Source organism: Anabrus simplex, chromosome 4 (genome assembly GCF_040414725.1).
Source record: "Anabrus simplex isolate iqAnaSimp1 chromosome 4, ASM4041472v1, whole genome shotgun sequence".
Lineage (NCBI taxonomy): Eukaryota > Metazoa > Arthropoda > Insecta > Orthoptera > Tettigoniidae > Anabrus > Anabrus simplex.
This window is the reverse complement of record NC_090268.1, coordinates 457138603-457154377: the sequence shown is the minus strand read 5'-3', so window position 1 is coordinate 457154377 and position 15775 is coordinate 457138603. Positions and strand designations below refer to the sequence as shown.

The 15775-nt window shown below is 48.8% G+C and overlaps 1 non-coding gene across 1 annotated transcript; it reads right to left on the bottom strand.

Annotated features, from left to right (window-relative positions):
• Nucleotides 1-14818: 14818 nt before the first annotated feature.
• On the bottom strand, nt 14819-14937 carry LOC137500641 (5S ribosomal RNA). The gene has a single exon (XR_011018149.1). It is a non-coding gene; the product is annotated as a 5S ribosomal RNA (ribosomal RNA).
• Nucleotides 14938-15775: the final 838 nt, after the last annotated feature.

The window sequence follows — 15775 nt, the reverse complement described above, 5'->3', positions numbered from 1 at the left end:
TTGTCCGCATTTATTTTCACCTTGTTCCGGAGACACCACTCCCAGAAGGAATCGATCCATTGTTGCAGTCGTCGGACGGCATAGTCATTTCGTTTCATGCCGATGTAAATGGCTATGTCATCCGCATACTGCTGGATCTCTACTCCGTCTCGTGTGGGAAGATCGTTCACATATAGGCCGTAGAGAGTGGGGCTCAGCACTCCACCCTGTGGGACTCCAGCTCTGAGTGCCCGAGGGGTAGATTGCTCCCCTTCACAGGAAATATAAAATTTCCTGTTAGTCAAATATGACTGAATAATTTTGACTAGGTATGTAGGAACTTGATATAGTTCCAGAAGTTTCACTATTAAATTATCGTGCCAGACAGTGTCGAAAGCTTTCTCTACGTCGAAAAATACTGCTGGCACGCTACGGCGCATATTGAACGACCTTGTGACATACTGTGTCAGGCGCAGCGCCGCAAGGGGGGCACTGCGCCTGGACCTGAACCCAAACTGCTCAGGTCGCAGTATGTTGCGGGTGCTTAGGTATCCATTGAGGCGTGAGAGAAGAAGTCTCTCGAATATCTTAGAGATATGTGATAACAGGGTTATCGGACGATAATTTTGAGGGAATAATTTATCCTTCCCTGGCTTCGGGAAGACTATCATTTTTCCAGTCTTCCAGACGTCAGGGAAGTATCCCAGTTTTATGCAGGCCGAAAAAATGGTAGCTAAGAAAATTACTGCCCTGTATGGCAGTGACTTAATTTCTTTATTTGTAACCCTGTCATCACCGGGAGACTTCTTCTCGTTTAAATTTTTAATAGCCCTGCGAACCTCGCGAGGCTGGAAGTCAGGTACGTTAAAGTCAGGTGTCCATTGTCTTTCGAAAGCCAAGGCTTTTCTGCGTATCTCACGGGTCCGTCGTTCGTCATCGTCATCGTCATCGTCAGCTAAGTTGTGAGTTACGCACTGGCTTTCAATAGTATCCGCAAAAGCCTCAGCTTTGTCATAAGGGGAGAACACCAGGCCGTGCCGGCCGTGGATGGCACGCCGGGGTTCCTGGGTTCGAGTCAGACCGCGAGTGACACGCCAAAAGTCGCGTTCTGACTCATGCTCAGAAAGATGTCGGCAGAACTCCTCCCATCTTTCAATCTTACGCTCCAGCAAGCGATTGCGGACTTCGCGGGCTAATTCCTGGTATTCCGCCCGGTCAGCGGGGTCCCGGAATCGTTGCCATCTCTTCCTGTATCTATTTTTAATTTGGATCAAATCCTTAAGGAGATCCGGTGTGGTATCATCCTCAGAACCAGGACAGTGCTGAGAACGATTATTATTATTATTATTATTAATTTTGGCTGCTCGAATGATGTATTTCCGTGCATTGCTGACCTTATTATTAAGGTGCGCAATCGCACGGTCCACATCATTCTCGCTGGTGACCGGAAAGGTTTTCAAATTTTTGTTGACATGCCACGTGAATTTGTGGTAGTCAAGATTTAATTTAGGTACAGGAAGTGACGGCTCTTCAAGCCTAACCCAGGTAAGATTGAAAATGATGGGTTTATGATCCGAATTTAATTCGTCAGGGACTAAGAAATCAATAGCCCTGTTGTAATACTTAGTGACTGCGACATCTAAGACATCAGGTAGGCCACCATTATCCGGATAGAAGGTGGGCTCCGTGGGGGCATATACACTGATGTCAGTATCAAGTGAATGTTGCTGGAGTATTCTCCCCCTAGGATTAATAGTCCTGGAGTTCCAGTCGGTGTGCTTGGAATTCAAGTCGCCTCCAATGATAGAGGGCGTATGGCTTTGATTATTAAGTAAAATATCTAGCTCAGCCGTGTGAAGCGGAGCTTTGGGGGGGAGATAGGCCGCAAAAATTCGATAATGATAGTTATCATGTCTAATCTCGATACCGAGAGACTCAATAGCTCCAAGAGGGAGAGGGTCGATGACGTGATGAGTAAGCTTAGACTTAATCAGCACAGCCACTCCCCCGCCCTCTCTGTCAGCTCTATCTTTGCGGTATACCGCAAAGTTCTTAATTTTGAAAGGCATATGGGGTTTCAGCCATGTTTCCCCTAGAAGGAGGATATCAATGTTGTGCTCAGAGATAAACGACTCGAGTTCGTATCTCTGAGCAGAAACACCCTTGCAATTCCAGGCACAAACCCTAAGGTCCATAGTCAAACAATGACAGCCTCTTTAGGGCTCTGAAAAGTACTGAAAAACAGCACTTAACAGGACTCCAATCTTGTCTATCATTGTTTCACATGACCTTAGTTTGGTCATCGTGTCTTTAATGATAGGTAGCAGTTTAGAAAAATTAATTTGCCTCACAAGGTTCAAAATGTCACTCATGCCCGAAAAGTCGGAGATGGGTGACGCTTCCTCTGAGGGGGCAGGGTTCGATGCAGGGGCGGGGGCCGCCTGGGCACCTCCAGCAGCAGCTGCGTACGAGAAGTTGGGATCAACTTCGCGGGAGGGGGGGAGGACCTTTCGCTTCTCGGTTTTCAAGACCTCCCTAACCATTTTCTGTTCCATAATGTTCCGGAACAGCTGGCATCCCCTCCAGGAGGCGGGGTGTTCGCCCTGGCAGTTGGCGCACTTAGCTGGTGCCTCCGGGTTTAGGGGGCAGGCAGCAGCTGCATGGTTTTCACCACACTTTACGCACCTCCTATGCATTTTACAGTAATTAGCGGTGTGCCCCCACCGCTGGCATCGATAGCATTGAGATGGGCCTTCACGGCCCCTAAAAGCCTCAATTTTGACCGCACACCCACACAAATATTTGAGTGAGTAAATGGTCTCGGAGAATTTATCCTTCGGGAGTGTTACACTCATAACACTCAAGGGTATCACTTTCTTGGACGTAGCATCACGTCGCGTGTACTGATACACGTCCTGTGGTTGATATCCGAGTGCTATGAGTTCCTCTCGAACCCAGTCCACGTCTACTGTTGAAACAATATTCCGAATGATCACTTTGAGGAGCCTTTTACTCGCGAGCTGGTGCGTGTAAAAGCTCTTGTTGTTCTCCTCGAAATACTGTTTCAACAGTTGGTAATCCTGCTCATTTTCCGCGTGGAATTTCAGAGCATCCCTAGTATTGATGACTCTGATATTTCCAGTGCAGCGGGTCCTCAAGTAATTATAGTGGCGCTGATATTCTGATTTATCATGCACCACTATAGGGGGAACAGAGACTTTTTTCGGGGTCGAAACATCCATGGCCTCGCCCTGGTTTCCTTGAGAGGAGCTCTGCCCTGTCTCATTGTTATTTGGGGTCGAACCCGCGACCCTATCAGGCCTAGGAGGCTGAGAGGGGGCAGCGCTCGTAGAGGGTTGAGGTGCAGGAGCGGGGGCAGGGGGGAGGGGGACTAAATCAGCCGCAGACATATTGCCCTCAGTGCAGCCAGCCAGCCATTGAGCCATTCATTCCAGGCCTAGCACTCTGCCTGGACGGAGCCTCTCCACCTTGGCTCCCGTTTCTTCGGAAGGGTGGTTGTTCCCCGTCGCTCCTGCCAGCCTGCCAGCACCCAAGGCCAGCCCTGTCAAGACACCCGACAAGATGGCCGCCAAGTACGAAGCTCTCCTGTTCTCACATCTACCCCAGCAGTACCAGCAATTCATGCTGGCCCATCAAGATCAACGACCAACCAGAGCACTCCTGACTGACCCAGCGACCAATCAAGTTTCTCTCACTCCAAGTAATCGCTGCGTGGTCTACCCTGGCTCTACAATGTCCGTTCCGGCCCAGCAAGCTTTCCTGTTCCCATCTGCCAAGAGCAATTTGTCTGGCTCCCTGGTGTCCTGTGTTCGTGACTTGTCGTGGCGCTAACCACTTTAAAATACTATCCCTGTTGCGACTCAGGCGCCAGGTAGCCCCCCGATCGGTCCGCCAAGTGCGTTTGACCCCCCCGTCCAACGCTCCTCCTCCTCCCTTGTCATGGAACCACACCCCGATATTCCCCCTCGACCCATGTAACCCCAAGGCTGCATGGCCCTGGCGGGCTCCCGGTCTCCCCCCTCTCACAAGCGGGGGCCGGCGGCTTGCTGGGGGGCAACCCGTCTTCCGAGGGGGCATGGCTAGAGGACTTATCCTGGTGCCCCTGACATCATGTAACGTTGAGGTCCACCTTCCCACAGCTCACAGCTGTCGGGGGGCCGCTGCGGCGCGATCCCTCCGTGACTTTGTGCCTGTCAGGTCTGACCTCTCCTTACTAGGGACCTTCCCAATCCCTCCTCCGACAGGGCCCCCTCAGTGGATTGAGTAGCTGAGACCCTGTGCCCTTTACAGCAACGCACCCCGTCCCCGTCCCCCCTTGCCGGCTTCCTCCCTTACTCTCACCCCCATTTTCCGCTAGCACAATTCTCTATACTACTCAGACAGTTAAGCAACATTGGGAGTGGTCATCCCTTGGATGGGTGACCATCATCCACCTCCACGGCCTAGCGCCATCATGAATAACTATCTACTCCCTTTACGGGAAATTATGATTTCCCTGGTTCACTACACAGTGGTCCAGGACTCCCTCTTTTCACCCACACGGGTGCAGGTCATATCCTGACCAGTTCTGAATTTACCTGCTTAGGCCTCCACCTACTATGGCCATCACCTACCACACCACAGTTCTGTCCCTCACTTAATTTGCCGAAAGCAGCACTCAAGACCTTCGGGTCGAAGGGCTATAATGCACAAAGGATCCGGGCTCCGCCCGCATATCCATTGTGACGTGTGGTCTGTTATCATTTTCGAAGTAGAGCAGCAGAGCATCATGTCAGGACGAGGAAAGGGAGGAAAAGTTAAGGGCAAGTCCAAGAGTCGCTCCAGCCGTGCAGGCCTGCAGTTCCCTGTCGGCCGTATCCACCGTCTCCTCCGCAAGGGAAACTACGCTGAGCGAGTGGGTGCTGGGGCTCCTGTGTACCTGGCCGCAGTCATGGAATACCTGGCAGCTGAAGTTCTTGAGTTGGCGGGCAATGCAGCCCGTGACAACAAGAAGACCAGGATCATCCCTCGTCACTTACAGTTGGCCATCCGTAACGACGAGGAGTTGAACAAGTTGCTGTCCGGAGTGACCATTGCCCAGGGTGGTGTTCTGCCCAACATCCAGGCAGTGCTCCTGCCTAAGAAGACTGAGAAGAAGGCTTAAGTTCCTGTTCTCGGTCAGGGCGTTGGCTCACCGGAAAAATATAAATAAACGGCCCTTTTCAGGGCCACCAACACCTTAAGATAAGAGCTGTTTGTCTATCATGCTGGTATAGCTATCTTACAGAAGTATGGAAAAATCCTGAAGTGATAGAGCAGTTCAGACAACTCTCCTAATAATAATGATAATAATAACAATAATGAGACACTGCAAATATGAGGGCATCTGTAACATTAGCCAGGAGAGCACAAGAATAGCCTTACCTTTGAGGTTATTTATTTAAGGGGGAAATGAGTGAAGTAGCTCCAGGCCCCTCTTAATATTTAATTTTCAGAAGGGAAGGAAGAAGGAAGTACATTATAGATTTCATTTCATTAATGCTGTATAATTCTGTTCTTGACTGCTGGATACTACCGACCTATGCATGTAAGAACACACACTTAACTAGAGAGGAAAGGATACTTAAAGTAGTATATTTACAATACTTTGTGTATCAGATGTGCACGGCAAGGAAGATAATGTTTGTTTTCTCTTGTTAGCATTAAAATGTAGACATCATAACTGATAATGAGGGCTTTTTTTTCCGTGCAGGTTTCGGGGAGATGACTGTTTTGAGAGGGAGAATAGCGCAAGCTACGTTAGAGGAGTACTGTAAGTGGGACTCTGTGCTCTTTTGAGAGGTAAGTGGTGGCCCTGAAAAGGGCCGTTTTTTAAATACTGCATGCTCACAAACGGGAGCACGCTCGGAGGAGACTTAACCACCGAAACCGTACAGGGTGCGTCCCTGCCTCTTGAGAGCATAGACGACATCCATGGCGGTCACAGTCTTCCTCTTGGCGTGCTCGGTGTAGGTGACGGCATCCCGGATAACGTTCTCCAGGAATACCTTGAGCACGCCACGGGTCTCCTCGTAGATAAGTCCCGAAATACGCTTGACTCCACCTCTGCGAGCGAGACGTCTGATGGCAGGCTTAGTGATGCCCTGGATGTTGTCTCGGAGCACCTTCCTGTGACGCTTGGCGCCTCCTTTGCCGAGTCCCTTGCCTCCCTTGCCTCGTCCGGTCATGATAGATCAGTAGAGCTGCGAGTTCAGAGCTAGAATGCGGCTGGCACTCGCTCTCTCTGAAGTGCGAGACCACGTGACCCCCCGAAGGGGGGTCTCGTGGTTTTGTTTTGAATCTTTTGTGGGACCGCCGACCTTTCTGGGTCCTTTGTCCCATGCCAACTGGTTGGTGAAATTGCTTGGTTCAACTTGCTGTCCTCGTTCTTCCGTTGGTTCTTCTCTGCAGTCGACTATGCCATCTTGTGGCATTGTAATTTCAGCCCTATATTCCAGTATTTCAGGAGGGTAGGGCAGGTTCGATTTGGGAATTATATATCAGATTTGGCTGACGAAGGGTGGTAGGGTGTTGGCTTTGGAGACGGTTGAGGTGTGTAGGAGTTCGTAGGCGTGCGACAGATTTGTATTTCAGGAGCATACAGTATTTACGGGGGATGGGTTTGAATTCGGGAGATGGTGGCTTTACGTTGCAGTGGTGAGGAGAGTTAGAAGGCATTTGAGAAGCTCAATAGCAGGAGGGTTGAGTTGTTGTGGTATGTTGTAAGCGGGAGGTGGTGGGATCTTTAGGCTGAGTAGTGATGGTTGTTGTGGTTGGTTGGCAGGTTGCTGGTGACGTAGATGCTTATTTGCAATATACTGGGCTTTGAGTGCCTTTTTCAGGAATGGACACCCAGGATAGGATGCGGCGTGGTTGCCCTTGCAGTTAGCGCAAATGGCCTCTTTTCGAGGGACTGGGCAGGTGGAGTGATGGTGATGGTCGCCGCACCTGTTGCAGCGGACCTCATTTGTGCAGGTGGCAGCAGTGTGGTGCAGTTGAAGACAGTTATAGCACATGATAATGGTAGCAGGTTTTGAGCGAGGTGCGGTTCTCTTTCGAGCGGGGGCGGAGGATGTAGTGGTTGCAGGAGGGGGTGCCTCCGGTTCTATTGCAGGTGTGGTTGGATTATTTTCAGCGCTTTCCAGGTTAGGCTGTACATGTGTGGTAGCCGAAGAGTGGGAAGTTTCAGAGTCAGTCTGGACTTGTGTGGTAGCTGAAGGGTAAGTGATTGCTGGGTCGGTTTGAAGGCTGATGTCCACTAGAGATGGAGTTGGGTCAGTTTGCACTGCGCAGGCGCAGAAACTAGGTTCCTCTTCCTGCGATTCTTCTTCTTCTTCTTCGTTGTCTACTTCTTCGTTGTCTTCTTCTTCTGTTTTCGGGTCATCGGATTTGTGGTCAGGATGAGAATCAAGTGGGTGCAGTACCAGAGGCTTGGGGACATCCTTTAGGGAGAGTAGTATGTCTAAGATGAGGGTGAGATGTTCTGGGAATGGTTTAATCAATAGTATTCCGCTGTCAGTCTCTTCTATTGTGACTATGTGGGTTTCAATGATATGCTTGATTGCGCCAAGGATTGTAGCGCGATTCTGGGGCACATATCCAGAGATGTAAAGGGGAATGATAATTATCTTGGTTTCAGGGGGAGTTCGACCTCCCCTCCTAAAGGAGAAAGAGTTTTCGTAAAAATAGCCTTCCTCATCAAACGTAGGGTCGTAGCTTGTCTGGGGCTCTGGTATGGGAGATAGAGCTGGGGACGGTAGCCTGTAAGAGGGCTGCGAGGCGGGGCTGCGGTTAGGGGTGGAACGGGCGCGGGACGTGTTGCTCCTAGTTTGGTAGTTTCTAGGAGGGTCTGGAACAGGGGTCCAGCTACTCAGTCCACCGGACTTGTTCCTGGATCGTGGCTTGTTAGGCATGGCGGGATTTTTCTTGGCTGGGATTTATTGGTTGAAGGCTGGGAAAGGTAAGGATGAAATACTGGAAAGGTCAAACGCAGTAGCGGACCAGGCTGGGTATTCAACTTGTTGCCTGTGTCGTGTCAGGCTAGTTTTTTATACGTGGATTACGCCACAGGCAAGACACGCGCACAGGACACCAAGCTGTATTGACAAATAAGCTCTGTGGTCACTAAAGTGACCGTTGACTGCAGTTGTCTTCTTGGCTGGGGCGCAGCTAGCGAGCGCTAGCGGCGAGGCTGACGTCTAGGCGGGCTTCTCCTCGGCTGTATGGGGCTAGCGAGTGCTAGCGGCGATGAGTTCCTCTTGCTGGCTGTGGGCTGGATATCCAGGCCTCGGGGCTAGTCTCTCCGATGTGCTCTCTACCGTGGCTGCACGACGAAGGATGACTGGCACTCGCGACCCCTCGCTTTTGTTGAAAGTGCCTGGCCCCGGTGACGTCAGCACCGCCCGGCCAATGGGAGTGCAGCTGCTACCGAGGGTGGGGGAAGCGAAGCAATAAAACAGCCGGGCAGCAAGCCCCCGCACCATTCTTCCTGGGACGAGTCGACAGTGAGCACGTGATGGCCCGTACTAAGCAGACTGCACGTAAATCTACCGGAGGCAAGGCCCCGCGCAAGCAACTGGCCACCAAGGCTGCCCGTAAGAGCGCGCCTGCCACCGGAGGAGTGAAGAAGCCTCATCGTTACAGGCCCGGCACCGTGGCCCTGCGTGAGATCAGGCGCTACCAGAAGAGCACTGAGCTTCTGATCCGCAAGCTGCCCTTCCAGCGGCTGGTGAGAGAGATAGCTCAGGACTTCAAGACCGACCTGCGCTTCCAGAGCTCGGCTGTCATGGCCTTGCAGGAGGCCAGTGAGGCCTACCTGGTGGGTCTTTTTGAAGACACCAACTTGTGTGCCATCCACGCCAAGCGTGTCACCATCATGCCTAAGGACATCCAGCTCGCCCGCCGCATCCGTGGCGAACGTGCCTAAGTCCGGTGCTTGTCTTATGGCTGGAGCTTTACCAAACGGCCCTTTTCAGGGCCACCAAAATTTCCTAGAAGAGTAGTTATTGTCTCTCTGGTCTAGGATAGAAGGAAAACGAAAAGAAAAAAAAAAGCTAGTGGTTCCTCTAGGTTCAAGGAAAAATCTAAGAGTAACAGAAAATAATAATAATAATAATAATAATAATAATAATAATAATAATAATCTTGAGTACTGAGTACAATAATTCATTAATTAATATCTAGGAGGTGATAGTTATAATAATAATAATAATAATAATAATAATAATAATAATAATAATAACAACAACAACAGCAACAGCAAAAGTGCAGTAAGTAAGGATAAAGAAAAATGTAGTCAAGTACAATAATAATGAAATTCGAAGAGTGAGTCGCCCCGCAATGAGACAAACTAGCCTGTTTAGGAGGCAGAGATAGGAGAGGCCAGGGTTCCAGCCTTGGACAGTGACTGACATAATATGCTCTCTTGGGGAATAAAATTGATGGCCCTGATAAGGGCCGTTTTTCCTCTGCTCTTACGAGAGCAAGAGGTGCGTGTAGAAGGAAGCAAGAACACGAAATGTCCTCACTTCCTTTTTGCTGGAGCCTTTTTAGGCGAGGCCTTGGGCTTAGCGGCCTTTTTAGGCTTAGGTGCCTTAGGCTTCTTAGTGGGCACCTTGGCGGCCTTCTTAGCCTTGGAAGGAGCCTTCTGCTTGGGTTTGGGAGCAGGAGCGGCCTTCTTCTTCTCAGCAGGCTTTTTGGAAATGGCTTTCTTGGCTGCAGCCTTGGCTCCACCAGCCTTCTTCGCCTTGGGGATGCGCTTCTCCTTGGGGGCAGCGGACCGCTTGACAGGGGCTGCGCTGGCCTTCTCCGGCTTGGCAGCCGAAGCGAGCTTGAAGGAACCTGAAGCTCCCTTCCCCTTGGTCTGGACCAGCTCTCCGGAAGCCACGGCAGATTTCAGGTACTTCTTGATGAAAGGGGCCAGCTTCTCAGAGTCCACCTTGTAGTTGGCAGAGATGTACTTCTTGATAGCCTGCAGAGAAGATCCACCTCGTTCCTTTAGGCTCTTGATGGCACTGCCCACCATCTCGGAGGTTTTCGGATGGGCAGGCTTGGTGCGAGGTTTCTTCGATGCAGAAGCCTTGCTCTTCTTGGGCGACGCCTGGGCCGGAGCCGAGGCGGGTGCAGATGCTGCCGATGCTGTTGCTGTGTCAGCCATGGTCACGATCAGAATGTGTTCGCGCTCTCCCCTGGTTATCTGAGTGTATCAGGCTACTCGGACCGCGCAGGAAACAGCAGTGGCTGGCTGTCGGGTGGGTTGCGCGGCGACAAGTTGGGGACGTGCTTCCTAGCTCCTTTCTCGTGCTCCCTGCGTCTTTAAGGGGTGGGTTACAATCAGGGTTCGGTTAGGAAGGGATAGTCAAAGGTTTGACGCTGCTCCTCAGGTGGCAGAAGTACTCGTCACCTTGCTTCGGGCGTCCTGATGGAGGTGCGTTCGATGGGCAGCATTTCACCAGCCGCCTCTCCATGCCGACGTTTAGGGGCGGCCGTCGTCGTCGCGACGCCCCCGGGAGTGACCCCCTCTTACCTGAAGGAAGCCCAATCCTTCCTCTAGCAATGGAGCTGAACGGCCATCCTCAGGCTCTAACCCCTTCCGAGTGAGAGCAAAGGCAAGTCAGCCTTTAGGTAGTTTTCCACAGAGTGAAGCAGACCTGCTGTAATCTGCCTCTTGTAGCTTTGCTTGAAAGGACCTACAGGATAAAGGACATAAGTTAGAAGCTAGCCTCCATGACTCGTTCGACTCCTGCTTTCCTGCAGGTAGCGCCAATCTCGTAAAGTCCTAGCCTTTAGGCCTCTATTTATAAGGCTCTCAACTCTGTACAGTCTCTCACATCCAGCAGCTTTCAGCCCCTGTCGGGGGTCGAAAGCTCAGGTTGGGAAAAGGGACAGCCTGCCCAAGGGAACCTCTAGATGTTTCTTAGGGCATAATTAAATTTCCAGTTCGCTACAGAGCCTGTACCGCCTCAGGAGAGGCTTCACCCCTCGCCTGCTGGATGGAGGCATTGTGAGTCGTATCTTACTGCCTCCAGTGGGCTGCGAAGGCAGGATTGAGAACACCGTGACGGAGGAAGGGGCAGTCAGTCCAGACTCTTCAAAGAACAGATTTCCTGTACCAGGAGATGATAAGTCTGTCAGTTTGATAGACCTGGCAACATCCCTTACCTTCGGTCAAATTTCTTTAGGATGAGAGACCCTTTGAGACAGCAACTCAGCAGATTTATTGGATGGATGGAAGGAAGGAAGGAAGGAAGGAAAGAAGGAAGGAAGGAAGGAAGGAAGGAAGGAAGGAAGGAAGGAAGGACCATGGTTTCCCAACAAACTTCTCTGCAAGACATTGCCACAACTTACAAGGAAAAAATGTAAAGGTTTGAGGTGCTGCAACACTCATACAGCTAACATCTCACTTAAATGGTCCTGAAAGAAAGAAAGAAAGAAAGAAAGAAAGAAAGAAAGAAAGAAAGAAAGAAAGGAAAATAATAATAATAATAATAATAATAATAATAATAATAATAATAATAATAATAATAATAATAATAATAAGAAGAAGAAGAAGAAGAAGAAGAAGAAGAAGAAGAAGAAGTTGTGTTTAATGACCCTTCAATAGGAGTTTATTTTTTGAGAGAAGCTCTTGTTTTTACCTTGAATATGTATACTCTGAACGAGGTGAAGCAGAATTTGAAGCCAACTGATCGCGCCGAGACTCGATCTTGCTACCCACCTTCATCATACAGAGTAGCGTATGATGATGATGATGATGATGATGATGATGATGATGATGATGATGGTAGTAATAACTGTATCCAAAATTCAGGTAACATCAGTTTTTACTCGCAAAATGGTTTCATGATTTCTTTGGCTAAGAGAACCATGCGGTAACCCTAACCTCGAAAATGAATTGTCGCTCTCGATTTATAAGATGCCCTTTCTTTCTTCGGCCTAGTCGCTATCTAGTCGGCAGTCGTTTGAAATCGTGCAGGTTTCTGCATGGTTCGACGTGCGTATCCTACTAGCAGTTGAAGTCAGCGTGAAATTAAGTACAGTACAGTAACTATGTGTAAGATCTCCTTCACTTGGTGAGACAAGTTGTAGGGCCAAATAAAGGTACAGAGAGCAGAGAGAGCATAACATAACATAGAGCTAAATATGCACTGTACTTGGGTTGATGGTGTATTATACTGAACGCCCTCTTCCCCCCCCCCCTGCCATTACATCTTTACTGAATGATTCTGCACAACGTTCCCTGCTGTTAATATTAATCCCCTACTGGGTTTTAGCTTAACGGTATCACTCGGTAATCATCATCATCATGACAGCCTCTGTCCTTCATGCTAAAAATCAGCTGCAGAGAAAAGGACCCTTTGTGTTCTTGCCATTATTATTATTATTATTATTATTATTATTATTATTATTATTATTATCATTATCATTTACCTCAGCGAATGAAAGCCCATGTATGAACATTTTTTTGTACATAAGCAACGATCAGCTGTTTTACCGACACCTTGTAATCTAAGAAAGAAAGAAAGAAAGAAAGAAAGAAAGAAAGAAAGAAAGTAAGTATAGGGGTACCTAACCACTCCTGAAAACTACTTTCATTGAAGGTTGTACTAGGCCAAACTCTAGAGACCTCTTACTAAATGGTACCATACTACAGGGCAGGTGTAAAAAATAGTTAATGAAACCGTATAATGAAAGGTACAGACTTAAGAGCAAGTGGCGTACTGGCTTATTATCCCTCCCTTCCAGGACCCTTCTTGCAACCACTAACCACCACCTACACCCCTGCCCAAGCAGTATTCGAGCATCGGGCTGGGTGATGTGGTCGCCTTAGAAGTTTGTGCTAGACAATACCCCAAAGAAAGCAGTTGGTTTAAGACAGGCAATAAAGTTTTAAGTTTTACTCCTCTTCCCTCAAATATGAAGAGAGGTACACCATAATGAGGGGTACTAAGCCATTTAAATTCATGACAGAGACCTGATGATTCTTAGCCCTGCTGATCTAGGGTGACACTTGATATAACCAGGCCAGACCCAGTACCTGAATATTTTTAGGTTATCCAAGCCAAACCTGGGTTATATATTGCCCAAAATATGTAGCATCTACCCTGTAATTAGAAGATGCAGCTGTGACTTCACGACTGGTGATGATATAACGGTGCACAATTGAGCATGTTAGGTATTAGTAGATCCACGATCAGCCCTAGCCGTGTCTGATGCAGAAATCCTAACCTGACTTGGGAAGAACGGTAACTTATTTCTTTCTTTCTTTCTTTCTTTCTTTCTTTCTTTCTTTCTTTCTTTCTTTCTTTCTTTCCTTGAACGCTAGCCTGTAGTAGTAAGGCAAGAGGCAGTGATCAGGTGGTCAGCAAATGGACACATTATTGCTTGAGTTCGAAATTGTCCACTGCCTTAAGTAATAGTCGTATTAGTAGCAGTAATGGTGGTGGTGGTACTACTAGTAAGGTTATGTTCACTATTATCTTACGCCTTTCGTAGATGCCGAGGTGCCGGAAGTTTGTCCCGCAGGAGTTCTTTTTATGCGCCCATATCTACAGACCATCGAAATATCACGCGAGTGAGCCGGTGTCGAACCTGTCAAGTAGGGCTCAGAATGGTCTAATTTTAATTCTAGGACGGTAACAGTAACTATCCGGAGTTCCGATTCGTTCTACTCAATTTATCACTTGCCAAAAGATCGGTCAGCTGACGTACAAACAACAAAAACGAGTGCTTTCCTCCCTTCACCTAACCTAAAACGTCACGACTCTTTGAACTAACCCTTGTCGTCAAAAGGTTACCTTCTCAGTCTTATTTGAAGGGCGTCTCGTCTTTGATAGAAATGAAAGAGTTTTACAAGTTCCTAGGCTTCAAAACTACGTTACATCGCAACACACGCACTTCGAAGATAGCGGGCTGTGTGTAGGCCACTGTACTGCACTGGTGCCCTACCGTTCGTAAGGAAGCCCGGGAGAGACACGAGCGTACTACAAACTTGTAACTTATTGCCGAACCGTGTCGTAATTTGAATAGCTACTTACCTGGAAGAACATAAAAGGAAATTGTTCGACTCTTTGAGGGGCTGCTAAATGCCGCGGTCGGTTGCTAGGACATGGCTTTCATTGTAATCACGACAGTGTCGATGACGTTGCATGGAAACCACCTTCCTCGCGATTTTCAAGGTGGGCGGGGAGTTTGGAAGCCTCGTTCCGCCCTTTAATAATCTTAATATTGGGAGAAATAGGACGTAGAATGATGTTATGTGCCATAAGAGGCCTGCAGGATAAGCTACACTAACCTAAAAGAATAAGAACAGCAAGTTTAGACATAGGGACGTACGATAGGAGGTACGAAAGTTAAAATCCTGGCACGAGTAATTGGAAGCGGTGCTAGGCTCAGCAAGGGTCCCCTAGGTCGACACACACACACACACACACACACACACACACACACACACACACACACACACACACACACACACAGAGAGAGAGAGAGAGAGAGAGAGAGAGAGACACGAATAATAATAATAATAATAATAATAATAATAATAATAATAATAATAATAATAATAATAATAATAATAATGATGTCGCCGCCGCCAGGTTAGGCCGGTCACCTAGGAGGAAATGCAATACTACGCTAAGCTTCGTTCCTGTATAGCCACACGGGGTCGAAGAGCAGCAAAAGGTCTAGCTAGTTTCAGACGTAACAAAAAACGTGATTTAAGCAATTTCTGCTGGCCTGAGGCAAAAGTTGAAAGTAAGTTGTCGTACTGGGACTGGGAAACTTGGTAAAAAGGGAATTGAGCCAACGGCACGTGGTGTTCCCAAGCGGTCACCCATCCAAGTACTGACCACGCCCAATGTTGCTTAACTGCGGTGATCGGACGAGAACCGGTGTATTCAACATGGTATGGCCGTTGGCGAGAGAACGGAGCTTGAAACGTCCATACGAACCGCAAAGCGAGTTTCCTGGAGGTCTTTGTGGCGCGGGGGCGTTGGCAATGGTGCAGGGGTGTGCTCGGAGGTCGCCGTCGCGGAGCGGGCGCGGGTGGTTGTCGCGCTCCGCGGCGAAACGTAACCTAACTCGACTTAACCCCACTTCTCGTAACCTAACCCCAAAAAAACGCGCGCGCTGGCGCGCGCGCGCACACACACACGGGAAGTGTCTAGGGTTGTAATAATAATAATAATAATAATAATAATAATAATAATAATAATAATAATAATAATTACTGAAGGTGGTTGTGAAGGGGCCGGCGCTGTAGCGCAGGGGCAGCGTGCCTGCCTCGTAGCTGGGGGGCCCGGGTTCAATTCCCGGCCAGGCAAAGGAATTTTACCTCGTTCTAATGGCTGCTTTGAGGTCCACTCAGCCTGCTTGCTTAGGGGCTGTAGTGCCATGGGGGTTGGTCTGGTTTTCATTGTAAAGGACAAAGCAGGAGGATTTTTAGCAATAAGGTAATGCAGTAGTAGTAGTAGTAGTAGTAGTAGTTCTTCCCTCGTTAGCTTATGATTTGAATGTTTTGCACTGTCTTTCGATGTATATGAAGTAGGACAGATAGATAAAATCAGAGTGGAGTTGATAACAAGGCTAACAGATGCTGCTCTTTTTTTTAAAGGTGTGGTGGCCCTGAAAAGGGCCGTTTGTTAAGAATGCAGCAAGGCAGAAAACCTGGCACCTTACTTGGAGCTGGTGTATTTGGTAACTGCCTTGGTACCCTCACTGACGGCGTGCTTGGCCAGCTCACCGGGCAACAGGAGGC